Source organism: Lissotriton helveticus, chromosome 7 (assembly GCF_964261635.1).
Source record: "Lissotriton helveticus chromosome 7, aLisHel1.1, whole genome shotgun sequence".
NCBI classification, from domain to species: domain Eukaryota; kingdom Metazoa; phylum Chordata; class Amphibia; order Caudata; family Salamandridae; genus Lissotriton; species Lissotriton helveticus.
In genome coordinates, this window is record NC_136068.1 from 53,205,809 (window position 1) to 53,223,562 (window position 17,754).

Here is a 17,754-nt window from a genome sequence, read left to right on the forward strand (position 1 = left end):
TCCAGAGACTTTGACGTCGATCCTCGCCCAGATGGAGATGCTCCATGACGCCGTATCGACGACGACTCTCGACGTCGTGTCAACGATGACCTTCTTCGACGTCGGGTCGACGGCGACCTTTCCTGGCGTCGCCTCGGCGTCGACTTCCTTGACGTCGAACGATGGGATCTGATAGTCCCTCTCGACGGCGGCCCGCCACCTGGCGGCGACCTGGATGCCGTCCTAGCTCTCGACGCCGATCCCCTCAGGGGCGGCGGAGACGGAGACTTAGAGGTGGTAGCAGCCATGGACTTCGACGCCGACTTACTTGACTGCGGCGGAGATCTTTGACGTCGTGAAGATGATCTGGGCCTCTTCGACGGCGACCTCGATGTCGACGGAGTTCTTCGACCTTCCTTCCTCTTCCTGGGGACAGGAGAAGTGGAATGACGCCGTTTTTGGCCATGCTTGCTTGTAGAAGAAGACCTGGGGACTGTAGAAGCACCCACCTGGTGACTTTTGTCTATTTTCTGCATGGCATGAAGTCGAATTCTCTCCCTGTCGCGAAGAGTTCGTGTAGTAAACTTTTGACAGTGATGGCACTGATCAGGGTTGTGTGCAGATGGTAGGCACACAATACACACAGAATGTGGGTCAGCCAGAGCCATCTTTTTGTCACAAGAAGGACATTTCCGGAACAGAGCAGGCATTCTGACAGGAAATTTTTGTGGGTTACCACAGAAAAATAAATCAGAAGCCTTATTAATCCAAAAAATGTCGAAATATCAGAGAAAATTCTCTCAAAAAAACTATTTCAGTTGAAAACTGAAGAGCTCAAGCTCCAGGATCCTCACAGAAGGAGCCGGAAAAAAGAACTGGCCCAACTGCCACCTGTGGTGCACCATGGGAGCAGGGGGTTGCCTTCAGGTCTTAAAGGCACGGTACCCCTACTCTAATGCCTTAAAGGCAAGGTGTCAGTTTTCTTTGTTGCTTTATACTCTACTGCAGCCTACTGGCAAATGCCTGCAAAGACAGGTTTTTCCTATGGCAATAAAGCATTGTTGTATACAAATGTTTTCTGCTCTCTTTCTTCCTTAGGGGTTGGGGGAGTACTACTGTATGTATGCTACTTTATGTAATTTTGCGGCTATTTTGCCAGTTGGGAAATGTTTTAGGCTGCAAATATATGTTTTCATATTATGTATACATATATATTTATATGTATTTTGTATATGCTCCGGGATCCCGCGCATGGGCGGGGATTATTCATAGATTATGACTATTGATGAGTATCCCCTGGATGAGAACCCTGTATATATATTTTTTGACTGTTGATACAAACGGTTACAGAGGTGCTGGCCAGAATATACCATTGCCATCTTGTGTCTAGTGTTGACTAAAACACAGATGGGACCTGATTCACAAATAGTTTGCTGTGAGTACTATGACTTCATCTTGTAGCACTCCTCCCTTACTCTTGAATTCAACAAGAACTTCTGACTTACTCCTGGCATGCAGGACTATGTCAAGCATGATTACAAGAGTAAGTCACATCAAAATCTTTGCAACTAAGGCCCACAGTCATCTGATAAAGCAGGTCTTCTAATGATACTGGATACCTCTTCAATGTTGTGAGCCAGTAAATTCTGAGGTAGATCACGGGATGGATTATACACATTTCATCTGCCATGGAGCAATTGCGGACTGTTGAATGGAAAACTTTGAGCCAGCATTTTCACCAACTAACAAAATGGCATTTGGCTTGAATGAGTACTGTAATTACGAATGACAATTTAATTTACTGAAAATTGGATCTAACAGATTTTACTACAATATTCAGGATTCATCATGAAATAAGAATTACATTTCTTGCCTTCCTCCAAATAAAGTATGTGTTCCTGGAATGTAGCAGATGATGGCTAACAGTAAGGTTTATGCTCGTCTTGAGACTTGTGATTTTGCATGTCTGCAGGAAACTTGGCATCTGATTTATTGTTTGATGGTTTCATTTTCTTGAATATCAGAACTGTGCCTATAACTCATCAACGTCCTACAGGTAGACCTTTTCAATGGTAAAATAAATCAGTGGGTGTTAAGGAATTGTATTAGCTCCTAGTCACAACAATTTCCTGGTTATCCTTTCAGGATTTACAATCAGGTGTAAGATCGTGCCTTTTCTGTGAGTTAATGTATACGTTACTCCGGTTAGAGTAACACATGACTGATCTTCATCAATACTAATTGCTTGCAACATATGTCCCCTTCCTATTGGTCTTAAGTATTTTTTATTTGTTGCAGGCACTGAAGACCATCATTAAGATTTTGCCTTTTGCAACAACATACGGGGTATCCCAAATCCCCCATCTATCCTGAATCTAGCGGCAGCTTTAGGGTTAAATGGCTTTATTCTTAGCTAGTGAAGCTGAAACTCTGGTCTCCAAATGGTAGATTTCCGTCGGATCAATCAGCTCCTGTGCTACCATTGTTTATGCCTGGGATTATGGTTGGTTTGTTAATTAGATCTGTGATTATTCATAAGTTTGAAAGATACCTCAGCTTTCCATTCCCTAAATATATTCTCTAGTTTGTCATTCTACAAAAATGCTGTAATACCAACTAGAATGGTGTACAAAGCTACTGTTGAGCACACAAAAATATCTTATAAGGAACATATATAGGCATCCATATTTGCTAATTGTAAAAGATGTGACAGTAAAGCTTTTGGCTGGTGTTTTCTGCGACTCATCAGCCCTGTTCTTGCTGTAGCTGAACATGACGTGCATGCCCTGATCAAAGCTCTCTACGGTGTTTGCATAAACCCAAGTGTGAATCTGGTTCTTTGTAACTTGACTAAAGGTTTATTATCGCACTCTCAGAGATCCAAATGTTGATTGTATTCCTCAGAAATTCCCAGGCCCCTAGACTCCCAGCCTCTCTGTCAGTCCTCATATCCAACTTCCTATTAAGGTCCTGGCAGTTGAAGACTTTATTTGATCATGTGCTATAGCATGGAAGTAATCCAGCTTAGTCAGGAAGTACATTAATCTTTGTTTATAAGAAAGGGCTGAATGAAATAAAAAATAATCGCCTCCCAGCCATGTTAGACATCAACAGCAAAGTACTAGTCTCTAAATTTCTGGGGCATGCCATTGAGAACTGGTTCCAAAGAGAACGGATCCTTAACTGGGTGCAGATGAGCTATAGATCCCTTAACAGTACCTGTGACTCCATTGCTACTCTAAACGCGATCATTAACAGGAACCTGCACTTGAATAACAATGCTGTTTACTGTTGTCTAATTGATTTCAATATTGTCTTTGATGGGGTTGGTAGAAAGACACTTGTGTCCAAGATAAAAGCCCTATATATTGACCATATGTTATTGTATTTTGTAGATAGGTTAAGTGAAACTTCCTGGGTAGAAACACATATTAGCAATTATTCCAAATAACTGGTTCTGTGTTCAAGTAGGGCTGTATCTTGCCACCCATATTTTTTTTTATATATTTTCCCTAATTGAGAGGGTTAATTGCTACTCTCCAAAGTTAGACAGCAAAAAATACCAGCCATGAGTTATGTAGAAGATCCTATCTTAGTGCATAAAATGCATACTGGGTTCCAGAGATCCTTGGAGTTTATATCGCAGTACTGTAAGGAAATTGGTCTTAGGATAAACTTGACTAAAACTTGAATCTTGATCTTTAGTAGGTCTTTCTGTGTTTTTAGCTAATCTGTTGAAAGCAGAAATTTGAAAATTACAAAAACCTATACCTACCGGGATATTACCTTACCCTCCAAATTATCCTGGTCTCGCCAAGTGGCATTGTTAAAACAGTAAACGTATAATACCAATATTGGGGTAAGATCTTCTTTTCAAAATATACTACACTTTTCTTCTCTGTGTTTTTAAAAGTATTTAATATCATAATTGTTCCAGAAGAATCAATGCTAGAACCCGTTGAAGTTTCCTATTTGAGTACCCCAGGTGAGATTGTGTGTCTCAAATTTGGCTCTTTTTTTATTTTTTCAGTATGTGCAGAGCCAAACTCGAGGGTTTTTTGTCTGTCTGTATCTTAATATGGGAAGAACTTGAAGGAATTTAAAAACACCGTTACCTTATTCTTAACCGCATCGATGCGGTGCATTTTCCCGCTGTACGCGGCAATTTCAAAATTACCGCGTTACATGACGAGCTCAGCTCGTCATGAGCGTACGGCAGGTTACGCTCATGATGAGCTGAGCTCGTCATCAGCCCCGAAGGGGTTAAAAAGACTACTCTACATCTATGATTCGGATCTGATGTGATCATGTCAACTATCTCCCTAAATGATTTTAAATTAATCACATATATAGATATTAAGACTCATAGGTTTAATCAAGCTCTCTGCTCTTTCCTTTGAACTAAATTGTGGCATTTATTGGCTTACCCTTACATTTCCTTCACTCCTTAAAAATACCTTATGATACAAATGTCTCAGAAAATTCACCACTAGTACTTATAGTGTTGCCTTCATTACATGAAAAAAATGTTGGAGGTCTCATGTACAGTACCTTTATAGACTATCTGTAGTAGTTATGGAATGGGAACTGAGTCCCTACATCATTTCTTTAGGTCTAGCAATTTCCCAGGCCATATGAATTTAGTAAAAAATATAGGTGTACCATATTATAGGGGCTTTCAGCCAGCCTTCTTTATCAATTGGTTTGTTGTTGTGTCATTCGTATTTTTGTTCCACCTACCACAGCATACAGCATGAGGCACAGGACAAACCTGCTTCGGCCATTGGCTTACAGATCTCTGAGTGATGGCATTCTGCTATATCACAATATGCATTTATACTCAAAAGTAGTCCCGTTGTAGAATTAAAAGCAGTCACAAACAGTACAAATAATGGTAAAGCACACTGGCTTGTTTTTTCAAAAATTGGCAATGAATGTTATATTTTTTTAGGGCCTACGACAAACTCCACTTTGAACTAGAACTGCAGGTGGGCACAACACCTAATCCCTCCAACCCGCCCCCGATCCTTCGTATTACTATGATAGTATAATGGTATATCAAATACCTTGTTTGTCGGGGTGGTCAGGGGTTGGTGTCCATTGGGAGGACAGATATCACTTCAATTGGGGGAGCTTTTTCTGCTCCCCCAGCTGAAGTATGATGGAGGCCAGGTACAACCGCTGCTTGCAGCCCCCACAGATCCTCTGAAATCTTGGGGTCCAGAAATATTGGGTTCTAAGTTTGAGGATCAATAATTACTTCCCCGAAGATGTTGGAAAACTTGAAGTTGCCCAGACACCTGTGGTAATCTACCAGTGCTCTTTGCATAGTTGATGTAACAGGAGTGCATAGAAAATAGATGATGTATGTTTAAGGAAAACAGGCTATCTTCTTTATAAATTCATCCCTTTGCTTATCCCGAGTGCTGCATATGTTGTTGGCAATAGCCCCACTCGATGCTTCCCCTCTGATTCCCCCACAGCATATGGCATGGGGAAGGGCTCATCCCACTTCTGCCTTTAGCTGTCATGCACTGTGAGTGACAGCAGTTTACACAATCACATGTGCCATTCCTGCTAAATGAAGTGGACTTCAGTGCCAGAGCAAGTAACCCAATACATTGAATTGCCAATGCTTTTTTGATTTCCATTCTTTATCCATTATTAATTTTCATAGTTGTCCTGAGTTTAACTATGCCTTCAGATTAGTAATTCAAAGTTAGTAGTACCTTTCTTTGCACCAAGAAGAAACATATTTTCCTTTGGTGCGCATTAATATTAAAATGGGTTAATATAAATTTTCCATGTACACATGCCTGCAATAACATTTTAAATTTCAATATGTTATCGGAAACATGAGGCCACCACTTTTCGGAAGCTGAAATCTGATTTTGTCTTCTTTTTATTTATGTGGCATATGATTGCAATAAAAACAGTAATGTAATTAGAATTCTGGTGTGTGCATGGCTTGAGAGTGAGTTGAGTGTGTGGGCTGAGCAGCAAGGATGCTTCCTTCATGGATGTACGTTGTTACAACACATGTTGTATCAACGCATGCCTTTACCACACAAGTCTTACAACGCAAGTCGTTACAACGACTTGCTTTGGAGGGCGTGGATTTAGGAATCTTATAATTTTATATTCCAACACCAGTCCCCGTAACAGTAGGGAAGGTGTTGGAATATAAAATTGCAAGATTCCTTATCCCACAGCGCCATCCAGCGCAAGTCGTGGTAACGACTTGCGTTGTAATAGCTGCGGGGTAAAGGCACTGCGGTGTAAAAACTGCGTCGTAAACGATGTTCCCCTTCCTTCATACCTACTTACATGTAACCAGAGACATGAATAAACATGATTCTGTTTCACCTATACTACTGGCTACCTCGCATCTTCTTTACCACAGTACCAAAAAGCATAATCATTTCTCCAGAGGGCCAAGACCAGGTCTGTTCGCTTTGTCAATGCATGTTATGTATTTGTCCCAGATTGATCGATTACAGAAAATACTTTCAAACCTATGTTCAATTTACATTCCCTGAGAACAGTCAAGGCCACTTATATTTCAACCCTCCAAGGCCATTTCAACCAGGATTGCACCCATGTTGCTTAATGTGATAATGGTTTCATATTTTGCAACCCCTGAATAAGGATGGCAATAGAATGATTTTTAAGAGTTCGTATGACTTTGCATATATTTGACATTTGCAGCCTCTGAGAATTCAGTGTATTCCTAATCATCCCAGCCCGACTGACTCCTAGTGTGAAGGTTTAACAAAAATGTGAGTCAATGGATATCGCCATTGTGATAAAACCTGGGAGGGAAATGCATTGATAAAAATAAGAAGAACGTGTCTTTTTCATTTACTTGCATCCCCATGATTAAGGTTTTAAGAGGGAGGAAGCTCAAACTCTTTATTAGTTTGCCACAGATCAGGATCATCTGCGTAGAATGCATGCATGTGGATGGAGGCGGCTGTGTCCCCCCCACCTCACCAACTGACTCTACCTAATTGGTATCAAGTCAGTCTTGTGAAGACTTGCTTTGTTTTTGTGTATTGTTTTAGTGATGGCCTCTGCAAGCCAATGTAATACCACATCAGGGACAGTCACTTTAGTCCATTACTGTATTTGGCAGATTCTGACTGGGAATAACACCCACCCTCCTGACCCTCTGTTGGGTTCATCTTGCATTTAGAAACCAGAAGTTCAAGTAATCCTCTCTCATATGATGGAAATATACCTGCTCTATTTTGTGATCAAACACTGAAGACAAGGTGTACGCTTGAATATATGCTTTATTCTTAGAGATGATCAAGACCTGATGCTCCCTCTCCAGCCACAAATACTTAAGCAAGGTATGCTTAAAGCTACAACACATCTTCCTCCTTTACAGAATAGTACACAACAATTTGACCAAGAACACAAAACACTTCCCTCCGCATGTGACAAGAATAGCCCAAAATTCAAGCTCAATAAACAAATTCTTAAGTTACAAATTCCTTCAAGTAACAAGGTGGTCTGCGACATCTCTGTATTCTGGGAATTTCTCATCTCAACTCAACCAGTCCTCTTTCCACCATAGCTCTGTTGGGAACGCCATCACCTCCACCCATGTTGAGCTCATGATGCACAGTACCCCTTTCCAACACTTCTATATCATTCATCAAAATAAAACTGCTACAGACCTCTTCATACATAACAATATCCTTATCAACTTTCCTATCCAAAGCCTCTCTTCTCAAATTCCAACCTTCACCACTTTCCAAAACAACAAACATATCATCCACCTTTCTCACCTTGTATGAGCCACAAACCTTCCTCAAACCACCTTGAACGCATCTGGACCTTACTTTAACAAGATCTACCACCTAAACATCGGCAACTATACTTCTACCACTCTCCCCAACACATTCAGTGTTTTCTTGACATATATCTCTTTCATCCATGCTGGTGGCATCTTGGTATTAGCCTTTCTCCCTCTCATCACACTGAATGGAATTTTCTTTTAGCACTATTCTCTGTTATTCTATATGTCCAAACAAGATCACTCACCATCGATTTAGCATCAGCGCTGCTTTCCAATGCTGTCTTAATCACCCCTTTTACCATTCGCTTTTGCCCTCTCAACTATACCATTTGCCTGGGGATTTTATAGTATAGTGATGTGCATGAGTGTATATGCCACAATAAGTCCACAATAATAAACCAATACTCCCCCTCATTTCCTCATTTTCTCTAGACTTATGTCTTGAAAAGGTGGCCAAGTGGATGGAATATTTGTGTCTCAAGTTCAACGGGTCTGGAACTAAATTTAGGTTATTTAGGTCCCTAAAACCAACATTAAAATCCTTGGTATATGCCTAGAAAAATCTCTTAAATTAACCATCAGGCAGTGACGCTTGCCACCACCTCCTATGACTTCCTTGGAATGCTTCGGAAGATTCTTCCTTTTCTACCTTTCACTGCTAAGAGGCTGATAGTCCAACCCTCATTCTCGGTCACCTGGATTATGATAACTCCCTTTATCTGGCAGCTCCAAAGGTCACAACAAGGAAACTTCATGTAGCTCAAAACTGTGCTGCACAGTTGTTGCTCAATATACCTAGAAACGTGTCTGCCCGATAAGCTCTGAATTCTCTACATTGGCTCCCTGTGGATGCGAGAATAAAGTTCAAATCCTTCTGCATTGCCCATAAGGCACTGTGGGGCAATGGACTTGGATTTCCTGCTCCCTGCTCTCTTTCTATCTCCCTCAAAGACCCCTGCACTCCCCTAATGTATACCTGGCTAAAATACCCCGAGTTAGAAGGTAAAGATTTGGAGGGTGTTCCATCTCATGTAAACTGGTAAACACCTTCACCCTGCCTTTACGTCTGTAAATCAGCTACATCCCTTCCGAAAAATGCTTAAAACCTGGCTTTTCCAGAATATTCCCCTTCAATAAAGTATTCAAAATTATCTTGATGCTTCTGTGCTGCACTATCAGCCCTGGGATGCCTAGGGGCTTATTCAATTCAATTCAGTTAAAGAATCCAAAAATTGCTTAATCTCTTCTGATGTTAACTGGGTACCATTTAACATTCCTCTCTAAAACTCTTCTCTAGAACTTTGATTGTGTTCCTTGTGGGGATTTTACATAGCAGTTTCACCACCAGCCACTTGGAATGGGTAAGGCCTTTTATAGTTTCAAAACAACCTTGTTGGTTCTCTTCAAGCTGAAAATTACATCCATTCTCTAAAAATGTGTACAAGTGTCTGTTTTTTCCTCAACATTCTTAACAAACTTAGTGTAATATTCTATGAGACCTAAGAAAGATCTCCGTTGGGCTTTATCCTTAGGAGCAAGGGCCATGCTTATCACTCCAAGTAAATCGCATTTAGGTCTGTCCCCTGCAGCTGACAATGTATAGCCCAAGTATTCTACCACTTCCACCAAGAATTCACATTTTTCTTTTTTAGAGTCAAACCCACCTCAGCTTGAGAGCAATATTATGACCATCCACCTTTTGTCCAAAAACTAGGATGTCAGCTTGAAAATAGATCAGACCTTTCATCCTCTTAAACACCTCTGCCATTTTCCTCTGTAATACACTTGTGGCTGAAGATAGCCAAAATGGCAACTTTGTAAACTGGTAAACTCCCTTTATTGTTATAAAAGCCGTAAGATGTTTTGAGTCCTTGAGTAATCTAATTTGATGGTTAGCGCTCTTTGGTAAACAACTTGCTACCCTTGAGCAGTAGCACCAATTCAGTGATGGATAATTATCCACAACAATGATCTGATTGACTGTGCACAAGTTGACTCAAAAGCAGAAACTGCCTTCTGATTTTCCTGTGAATACCATGGGAGAAATTCAACACAAATTCTCAGTAAGTACAATTATACCCTCATTGACCATGTATTCCCAACATGCGCTTTACTTTCTGTCTGGCAATTATTGGCACTTTCCTCAACTTACTTGAACAGGCACAGCTCCACAGCTCCAGGTTTAATCACAATCTTATGAACATGATATTTTCATTCTCCCAATTTGTTACAAAACACTCTTTTTGCTTCTTCAATTATCTTATTTACTGTTATGTCATCCACCACCATGACTTGGTTGGGAGTTCTGGATAGGTAGGCTTCCGTCCGATGTGCCCGCAAACTATACACATCGCTCCCCCAATAGTAAATCAATCTTGGACTATATAATCGTTGATCACTGTACTTTTTCTCTTTTAAGGGATTTGGCTGTTGTAGAAACAACCCTCAGTGATCATAATGTTTTTATGTTAAATCTTCTAGTGGATCCCCCTAATTCTGACCCTTGGGCGCTTAATGGTGACGTGGTCACTTTTCAAAAAACAGGAAGATGTTTCTGGGACTTTAAAGCTATGAAGGGCTTGGAACCCATCCTTGAAAAAACTCTATCCAACCTAAATAATTGGCAGGGGTTGGAACTGTCCTCTTTTGAGGCTTTTATGAAGGAGATTATCTCTGCTGTAAAAAAATCTAATTTAATTACGAAAAAAAATGCCCTCCCTAAAGCAGTTGTTTCCCTTAATAAGGAAATAAACAAATTGGTGAGGGAACAATATATATGTGGAGCAGCAGAAATATCTCAGAAAATATCTCTCCTTAAAAGAAGGAGAAATAGGATAAAGAAAAAACTGAAAAAAGAAAAAGAGGATTCGTTATGGATTGGCTTGCGGGAAGCCGCTGCCCAAGGGAACTCTAGACAGTTTTGGACTCTCATTGGGGAGGGTTGCGGCTCAAGAGTGCGTCCCCTTCCAATTCCTATTTCAGAACAAACCTGGGTCAACTATATTCTAAGTTTGTATGCTAAGAATGACCTGCAAATGGAACTTAGGGGAATTGGGGAAGATACTAATTCCACAATTGAATGCCCTTCAGAATTATCCATAGAATCGGCCATTAGGGATATGCGTCCATCAGGTGCTATGGGCCCTGACGAACTCCCGATATCAGTCCTGAAACAAGATCCAGTATCCTGGAGTAAAATTTTATTCCCTCTTTTCAGGATCTGTTACATTAAAAAATCTATCCCATCGTCTTGGAAGGGGAGCATTTTGATCCCCATGTTTAAAAAGGGCGATAGAAACCTACCCATTAACTATCGCCAAATAGCCCTCTTAGACGCAATTGGGAAGGTTTTCTCTAAATGTTTATTATCCCTAATTAACGATTGGGTGGTTCTAAAACAAATTTTACCACTAGAATAAGTAGGCTTTCGTAAAGGGCATGGAACCCTGGATAATCTCTCTGCCCTTCAGATTATTACCGACAAATATATAAGGGTACGCGGCGGAAGAGTGTACGTGGCCTTTATAGACTTCGCCACAGCATTCGACAAGGTTGATCGCCCGCTGCTGTGGAGAAAGCTATCTGCCTTGGGAATGCCGCCTCATTTGTTAGATATGATCCAGGCGCTACATACAGACACTTGGTGTCAGGTTCTGCAAGGAGGAGATAGGGGTTTATCTAAGATTATCCCTTCATGTAATGGCCTTAAGCAAGGTTGTCTCCTTGCCCCACTGCTCTTTTCATTATATATTGCAGATTTACACGCCTCACTTTCCTCTTGTGATGGTATAGCTCCAATTTTGGGCGGAAAGCACATTTCATGTATGTTATATGCGGATGACATTATAATAATAGATCTTATGCCTAAAGGCCTCGCTAAACGCCTCCATGCTCTACATCAGTATGCAGAAACTCATTACTTAAAAATTAATGCATCTAAGAGTAAAATTATGTGCATCTCAGGCCGGAAAAAACATAAGTTTGCGCACTTTACCTGGTCTGTGAGAGGTGTCAAACTTGAGGTGGTAAAGAGTTATATTTTCCTAGGAAAACTAATCTCAGACACTTTAAGTGATAAACCCCATACCGATAATAATGCCCGGAAAGCTTTATCCCAAGGGAGAAGCTTAAGTGCATTATACTCGGCAATGGCAAGAAGGCACTTTTCATATTTTTTGGAGGTCTTTAGGGCAAAAGTTTCCTCCACCCTTTTGTATGGATTAGAATTAATCGATATAAAGCATTGGGATTTCTTAAATATGGTGGAGGGAAAACTGCTAAGAAGCGTAATCTCCATTAGTTCCGCCTGCTCAGTGGCCGCTTGCAGACTTGAGTTTGGCCTACGCAGCAGCTGGGTGCAGGGCCTGGCAGCTGTAGTACGTTGGGTCGCAAGCATAGCCAGAGGAGAAGAGGGGACTATGAGATTCCTCCTAAAGGCGGAACTATTGGGAAGTTTAAGAGAACATTTCTTAATCGTTAATAACTTTAGAAAGGCTGTATCGCTACTGCAGTTGGAAGAGAGTACTCTCTTTTCCCTATCTGCATCTCAGCTAAAGTCTGTCTTGAAAGAGGCCTCTTGGGACCTTAGTTATAGACTAGACAGTGCCTCAATCCTTGCTAAGAAGGGTGTTAATCCCCTCACTGACTCACTTGCAAGAAAATGTGTGCAACCTTACGTTATTTGGAATTTGCCCCATGGTGTCCGGAGATTCTGGTTACTCTTGAGGCAGGACTTGTTACCTCTAAATAATCTTTTGTTTAAATGGTATGGAGTCCCTGCAATTTGCAATTTTTGTCAACTGTCCACTCAAGATCGAACGCATGTACTTTTTACATGTCCAGTGCTGCGTCCTTTTCGTTGTAAATGGTTAAAGCAAATTTGTTTGCAAATGGGTATTTTAAATGTTAATTCTTTTATGTTTGCCTTATATAACCCCCCAAATGAGAGATTCTGCTTCAACATTTTTAATTTTTGTAAATGTTTTTTAGACATTTGCTGAAGAATGGCGTGTGCATTAAGGAGCTAATTTGTATTGCAATAATGGTTATAATTTTGTCTTTTTGCTTCTTTTGCTATGAATGATGTTTTGTATTATGTGTTTTCTTTATGTGGACCTCTATGGAGTTCCAAAACATAATAAAGATTGAATTGAATTGAATTGGGAGTTCTGGATTAATCAAGTTCTGGATTAATCATTAAGTGTAAGTCATACTGGTGTTCTCACCCCAAAATTGCAGGACCACTCTCTGCAACATGCACTTTTTCCTCCTCATATCTTTCCTGAAACTATGTTTTAGTTGGCATATTCCCAATAACATACATTTTCTCCCTCTGATGGCCTCCTGGATTTATATCTTTGGGGAGTAAACGAATACCTGCCACTCTTCTAAAACATGTCCTTTGGTATAATAGTATACAAGGACCCTGAATTCACCATAAGATGAACCAATCTCTCTTTGATTTTAAATTCAGATTTTGGTCTACATCGTCAAACAACCTTGTCTTGATTATCATTTATGCATAGAATTCTGTCCACCCCTTCAACCTCTGTCGAATTTACTTGTACTGCAGCAACTTTATGTTTAGCACCATTCTTACACATGCGTGCAAAGTGACTCATGACCACGCTATCTGCATTCCGCTCCTATTGCGAAACAATTCTTAAAGACTGCATTATGAAAATTGCTACCAGACCTGATACACATTTTCTCTCCTCGTGTTGAGGTTAACAAATTCCTATTAGATAGAATCTTCTTGCTACTTGTAGAATACCCCTTGCTGGTAGTGGCTACCTCTGTTTCATCTTGATCAATGCAAGAGACAGCCCAACTGTTGTTTTCCCTCGTTTCCATGTCTTTCATGCATAAGTCTTGCTGCTTTATGACCTTTGCTATTATAATGGCATTTTCAAGAGAAGGATTTTTGCTGCCCAATGTCTCTCTTGCAATTTCTTGCATCTACATTGCTCAAATAATTGATCATGGATTAATTAGTCTCTCATTGCACCAAATTTGCGTTTGTCAGGTAAGTCCCGCAATCTGGAAACAAACTCTTTCATTGTTTCGTCTGTTCTTTATGATTGAGTGCATAACTATGTTTGTGTCGTTGGCAAATCTTCTCTCCAGCCTTTACTTGATTTTAATATGGGTGTCTTCTGTTTGTTGACCTTCACTCTCAACAGAAATTGATAAAAAACTTAAATTCATGCTGCCCCTTCTTCTCAAATGCAATGCACTCAATAATGGTGCTTTCTGTGAGAAGAATGAAAGTTTTGACCATCTAGGGCTTCTAGGTAATTTCCAAATATATCTATCCACTCTTCCCAATCAATGGGTGGATTCCCTGGATGAGATAAAAACAATGGGTGTGGTATTATTGCTTATGATTCCATGTCGGAGAATAAACATGTAGAACAATAGATGGTTAAATAAGCACAAATCTACAAACAATGGAAAATAACCACCTTCAATTAACCTATTATAAGCACAGCCCCTAACTTCTATATTTAATGAGACTGTAAAGTCTTTTTGAATTTTTTTCATTGTTCAGTTGTCCTTTCTTGATTTCCTTTTTCCTCTCTAAGAGGAGCTTTGCAACAAGTGACCTCTGATCGTTAGAGAACAAAGAAAAGAATGGAAGTGTCTGGGTGACTTTTACTTGTATCCTTTGTTTGCAGTGGCTATGTGGGTGTAAAGGATCTGTGCCTACCAGTCACCAGATTGTGCTGCTCTGGAACAAGATTTACATATGCACTGCAACCGCGCGTTTCTTGGAACTTGCAATGTGTGCTCCTCTGAACTTCTCTGACAAGAATCACTCTTCCCATGCACAGCTGCAATTCACCTCCTTTCGCCTTGTGCAATGTTTTGCGAGACATTGGTTCCTCATTCAATGAAAACAGAAGCTTTCAGACACCCAGCGCTTTGGCTTTTCACATTGGTTTGCGGGCTGTAGATTTCTCAAATAGTCAAATCAAACAAACTTTATTCGGCCAACTTTTGACCATAAAAGCACATACACAAACCACGATTAAAAGGCCTAAAAATCATACATTTCATCATAAAGAACAAATCTAAAAACTCATATGAGCGAATCTTACATTGGTCTTTAAAACCCTCAAATATTGATTTGTCCATACGAAATAAACTACTACAGATTCGTAAGCCTTCTTAAAGTGCATTTCTATTCGATATTTATCACATATTTTCATAAAACCATGGTTGCTCTCACATTTATTGCATAGTCAAATTTTTTCCTTTGTCGTAAGGCCCCTGCTAAAAAGCTCGCCACCCCAAAACATATCAGAGGTGAAGCCAGTATTGCAGGTATATCAAAGCAGGCCTCACTTGTGCAAAATGGAAGTCTTTAAAAAGTGTTCAAATATATCTACTCCGAAGATCATTATAAAATCCACAAATAAACATAAAATGTAATTGGTCTTGATCTGAAAAATCATCATGGGTGCATGGCTTTAAGGAGCCTAGTTTAGAAAAGCCCTTTGGAAACGTTAGCCACCAGGGGATACAATTAAAAGAAAGCAATGGTGTGGGTTAAAAACATAGGACCAGAAAGGTTATTCTAGGGACCCAGAGTTCAATATTATGTATTGTCTTATTGTTGTTTTTTTAGGTTCCATATTTCGCTTGCCAACACCCTCCTTCCTAGGAATTGATTTTAAAAGCGTTCAACTCTCCGGGACACCTCTTTCTTGGATGTGTAAAGAGATCAGGACACCATAAATTAGAAAATTGCCTAGAAACGTAAGTTAACCAAGGTACCTCAGCAGACCTATCCAGCCTCATACAATCTTTTAATACACATTGATTCAGGGTAGGTGTGGGAGTTCAGGGTAGGTGTGGGATTTCTCAAATAGTAACAGCTTCCAGACACACAGCCAGTCACCAGGTTGGTAAGGGTTTACACTTCCAAAGATGCGCTCATTGGCATTATAAAGACCCACTGAGAAATACCCTCAGGCCTGGGTTCACGTGGACTGTTAAACTACTGCCATGCAGTCTTACGACAGCCCGGAATGCTTCTGGTTAATATGGGAGGGCCACTCAAAGCAGTCTTGCTGATCCCAAAAAGAAGCACCCTCAACAGCTATGCTGCAAACTCCAGTTGTTGTGGGCCCACACACCAAGTTGGTCACTTCCGTTACCTGTCCAGAACTCGTCAAAACATTTGTGATCATACACCACAGACAAGCTATAAACACAAACATATGCTTTATTCTTAGAGATGGCAAGACCTGATGCTCCCTCTCCAACCAGTAAGTAACTGCCTGGACATGGACTCCTCAAGCTCACAGCCATAAAACACAACAGAACACTAGTAAATAAGCATTCCACAAATACTTACTCAAGCTATGATTAAAGCTACAATACTCTACTTACAAACAGAGCCAACGACAAGCATGGACATTGCTGCTCTGCAAAGGCATGTAGCTCCAAACAGACTGAAGAGCTGGGCTGCAGTTTCAGATAATGGTTGGTTAAAGCGAAAGGAAAAAGTATTTTACATTCACCTCTTTTAAAAAATCTATTCTGCCCTTCAAGCATCTAGTGGTAAACCATCGGTCTCAGTCACAAGCAATTTGACATGTCATTTTGACTTGAATTCACAATTAACCTTTTTTTGATGAGTTTAAGGCCACATATGTAATTACCTAACCTGTGTCACACTTTAAAAGGATTTACTCAGACAGAGGTTCCCATGTGTTTAAAACTGCCCCTGTGGGTGGGAGGTAGGTGATCCAAACTGGAAGTGCATGAATGCTCATAAACTTGCACGGTGCATATGAACTGTCACCACCCTATGAACTCTCACCATTTGGTTTACTACTATCAAAAGCAGGTGTAAACGCCTTTCCAGAGTGGAAAGTGCTAGAGCACACACCCTAAAATTTAGGGAGCCTATGAAATGGGGTTTCCCAGAGAGGAACAAAAAAGAGAAAAGTCAGCAAATGTATTGCTCCGTACAAGCTGTGACTAGTACAGGTTTTGAAATGTAACCTGGAAAACTTTTATAAATTCCAAACAGCCAGAAATCGGAACGTAATCAAGGATGGAAAACCGCATGCGCAGATTTCAGGCTGTTTAAAGAATCAGTCCAAAGATTTTACAAGCACACAGCAAGATTGTATTCTGAGCAAGTGCATTTTGATGGGCTTGTGGGGACTGAACAGCATGTTTTTTTAAATGTGGCTTATAAGTGGAGATTTTAACGCAGCACTGCAGTGTTGTCACTTTCGTGCTGTGAAGTGTCAAGGACGCATGTTTACAAGCCCTATCGCCACAGGAAAGTCACTTTTTATGACGTTCCTGTGGCGGTATGTGCTTTGCCTTATTTGCAAGGCAGCGTTAAGCCACTTAGCGTTCCTTACGCTGCCTTGTAAATAAGGCACCCTTTCACGCTGTGTTTAGAGTGAAAGGGGCGGGCAATGGGTGTTGCGGCGGTCGTCCCACGACAACACCCAATGAATTTGACGCTGCCCTCTATTTACAAGGTCCGTGTAAATAGGAGTCAGCGCCGAAAATAAGACCAGGGAAAACCTGGTCTTAAACAGACGAAACGAGGAGAAATACTTTATTTCGCCTCGTTTTTTCTGTTTCCATGTGTGCTGCGTTTTGCAGCACCCATAGAAACAGCAAAAGTCCATTGATTGTTTATCTGTCAAAAAAATTACATTTTGTAACTTCTATGTGTGCTGCATTAAGCAACACACATAGAAGTGACAAAACGCCATTTTAAAGATTGTTTATGTGCGGGAAGGGACACCTTCCTGCACATAAACAATCTTCCCCTCAACGCAGGCACCCTTAGTGCCAGCGCAAGGGGAAACGCAGGGCTGCGCCATACTGTTGTAAATACGGTGCAGCCCTGCGTTTCAGAAGTGGGGGAGCATGGCATTAAGCCAAGGAGGCTAACACAACGCTCCAACACTTCGTTATAAATATGCCTAAGA

At 40.7% G+C, this 17,754-nt stretch overlaps 1 protein-coding gene and 1 long non-coding RNA gene across 5 annotated transcripts in view; one reads left to right on the forward strand and one right to left on the reverse strand.

Annotated features, from left to right (window-relative positions):
• Positions 1-6,097, forward strand: part of LOC144768016 (uncharacterized) — a 463,846-nt gene extending 457,749 nt beyond the window's left edge. For all 3 annotated transcript variants that reach the window (XR_013598416.1, XR_013598415.1, XR_013598414.1), the window contains one exon: positions 2,278-6,097. This is a non-coding gene — a long non-coding RNA (uncharacterized LOC144768016). The remainder of the gene's footprint in view (positions 1-2,277) is intronic.
• Positions 1-17,754, reverse strand: part of LOC144768014 (uncharacterized) — a 113,499-nt gene that overhangs the window by 7,672 nt on the left and 88,073 nt on the right. The gene's annotated exons all lie outside the window — the stretch shown is intronic.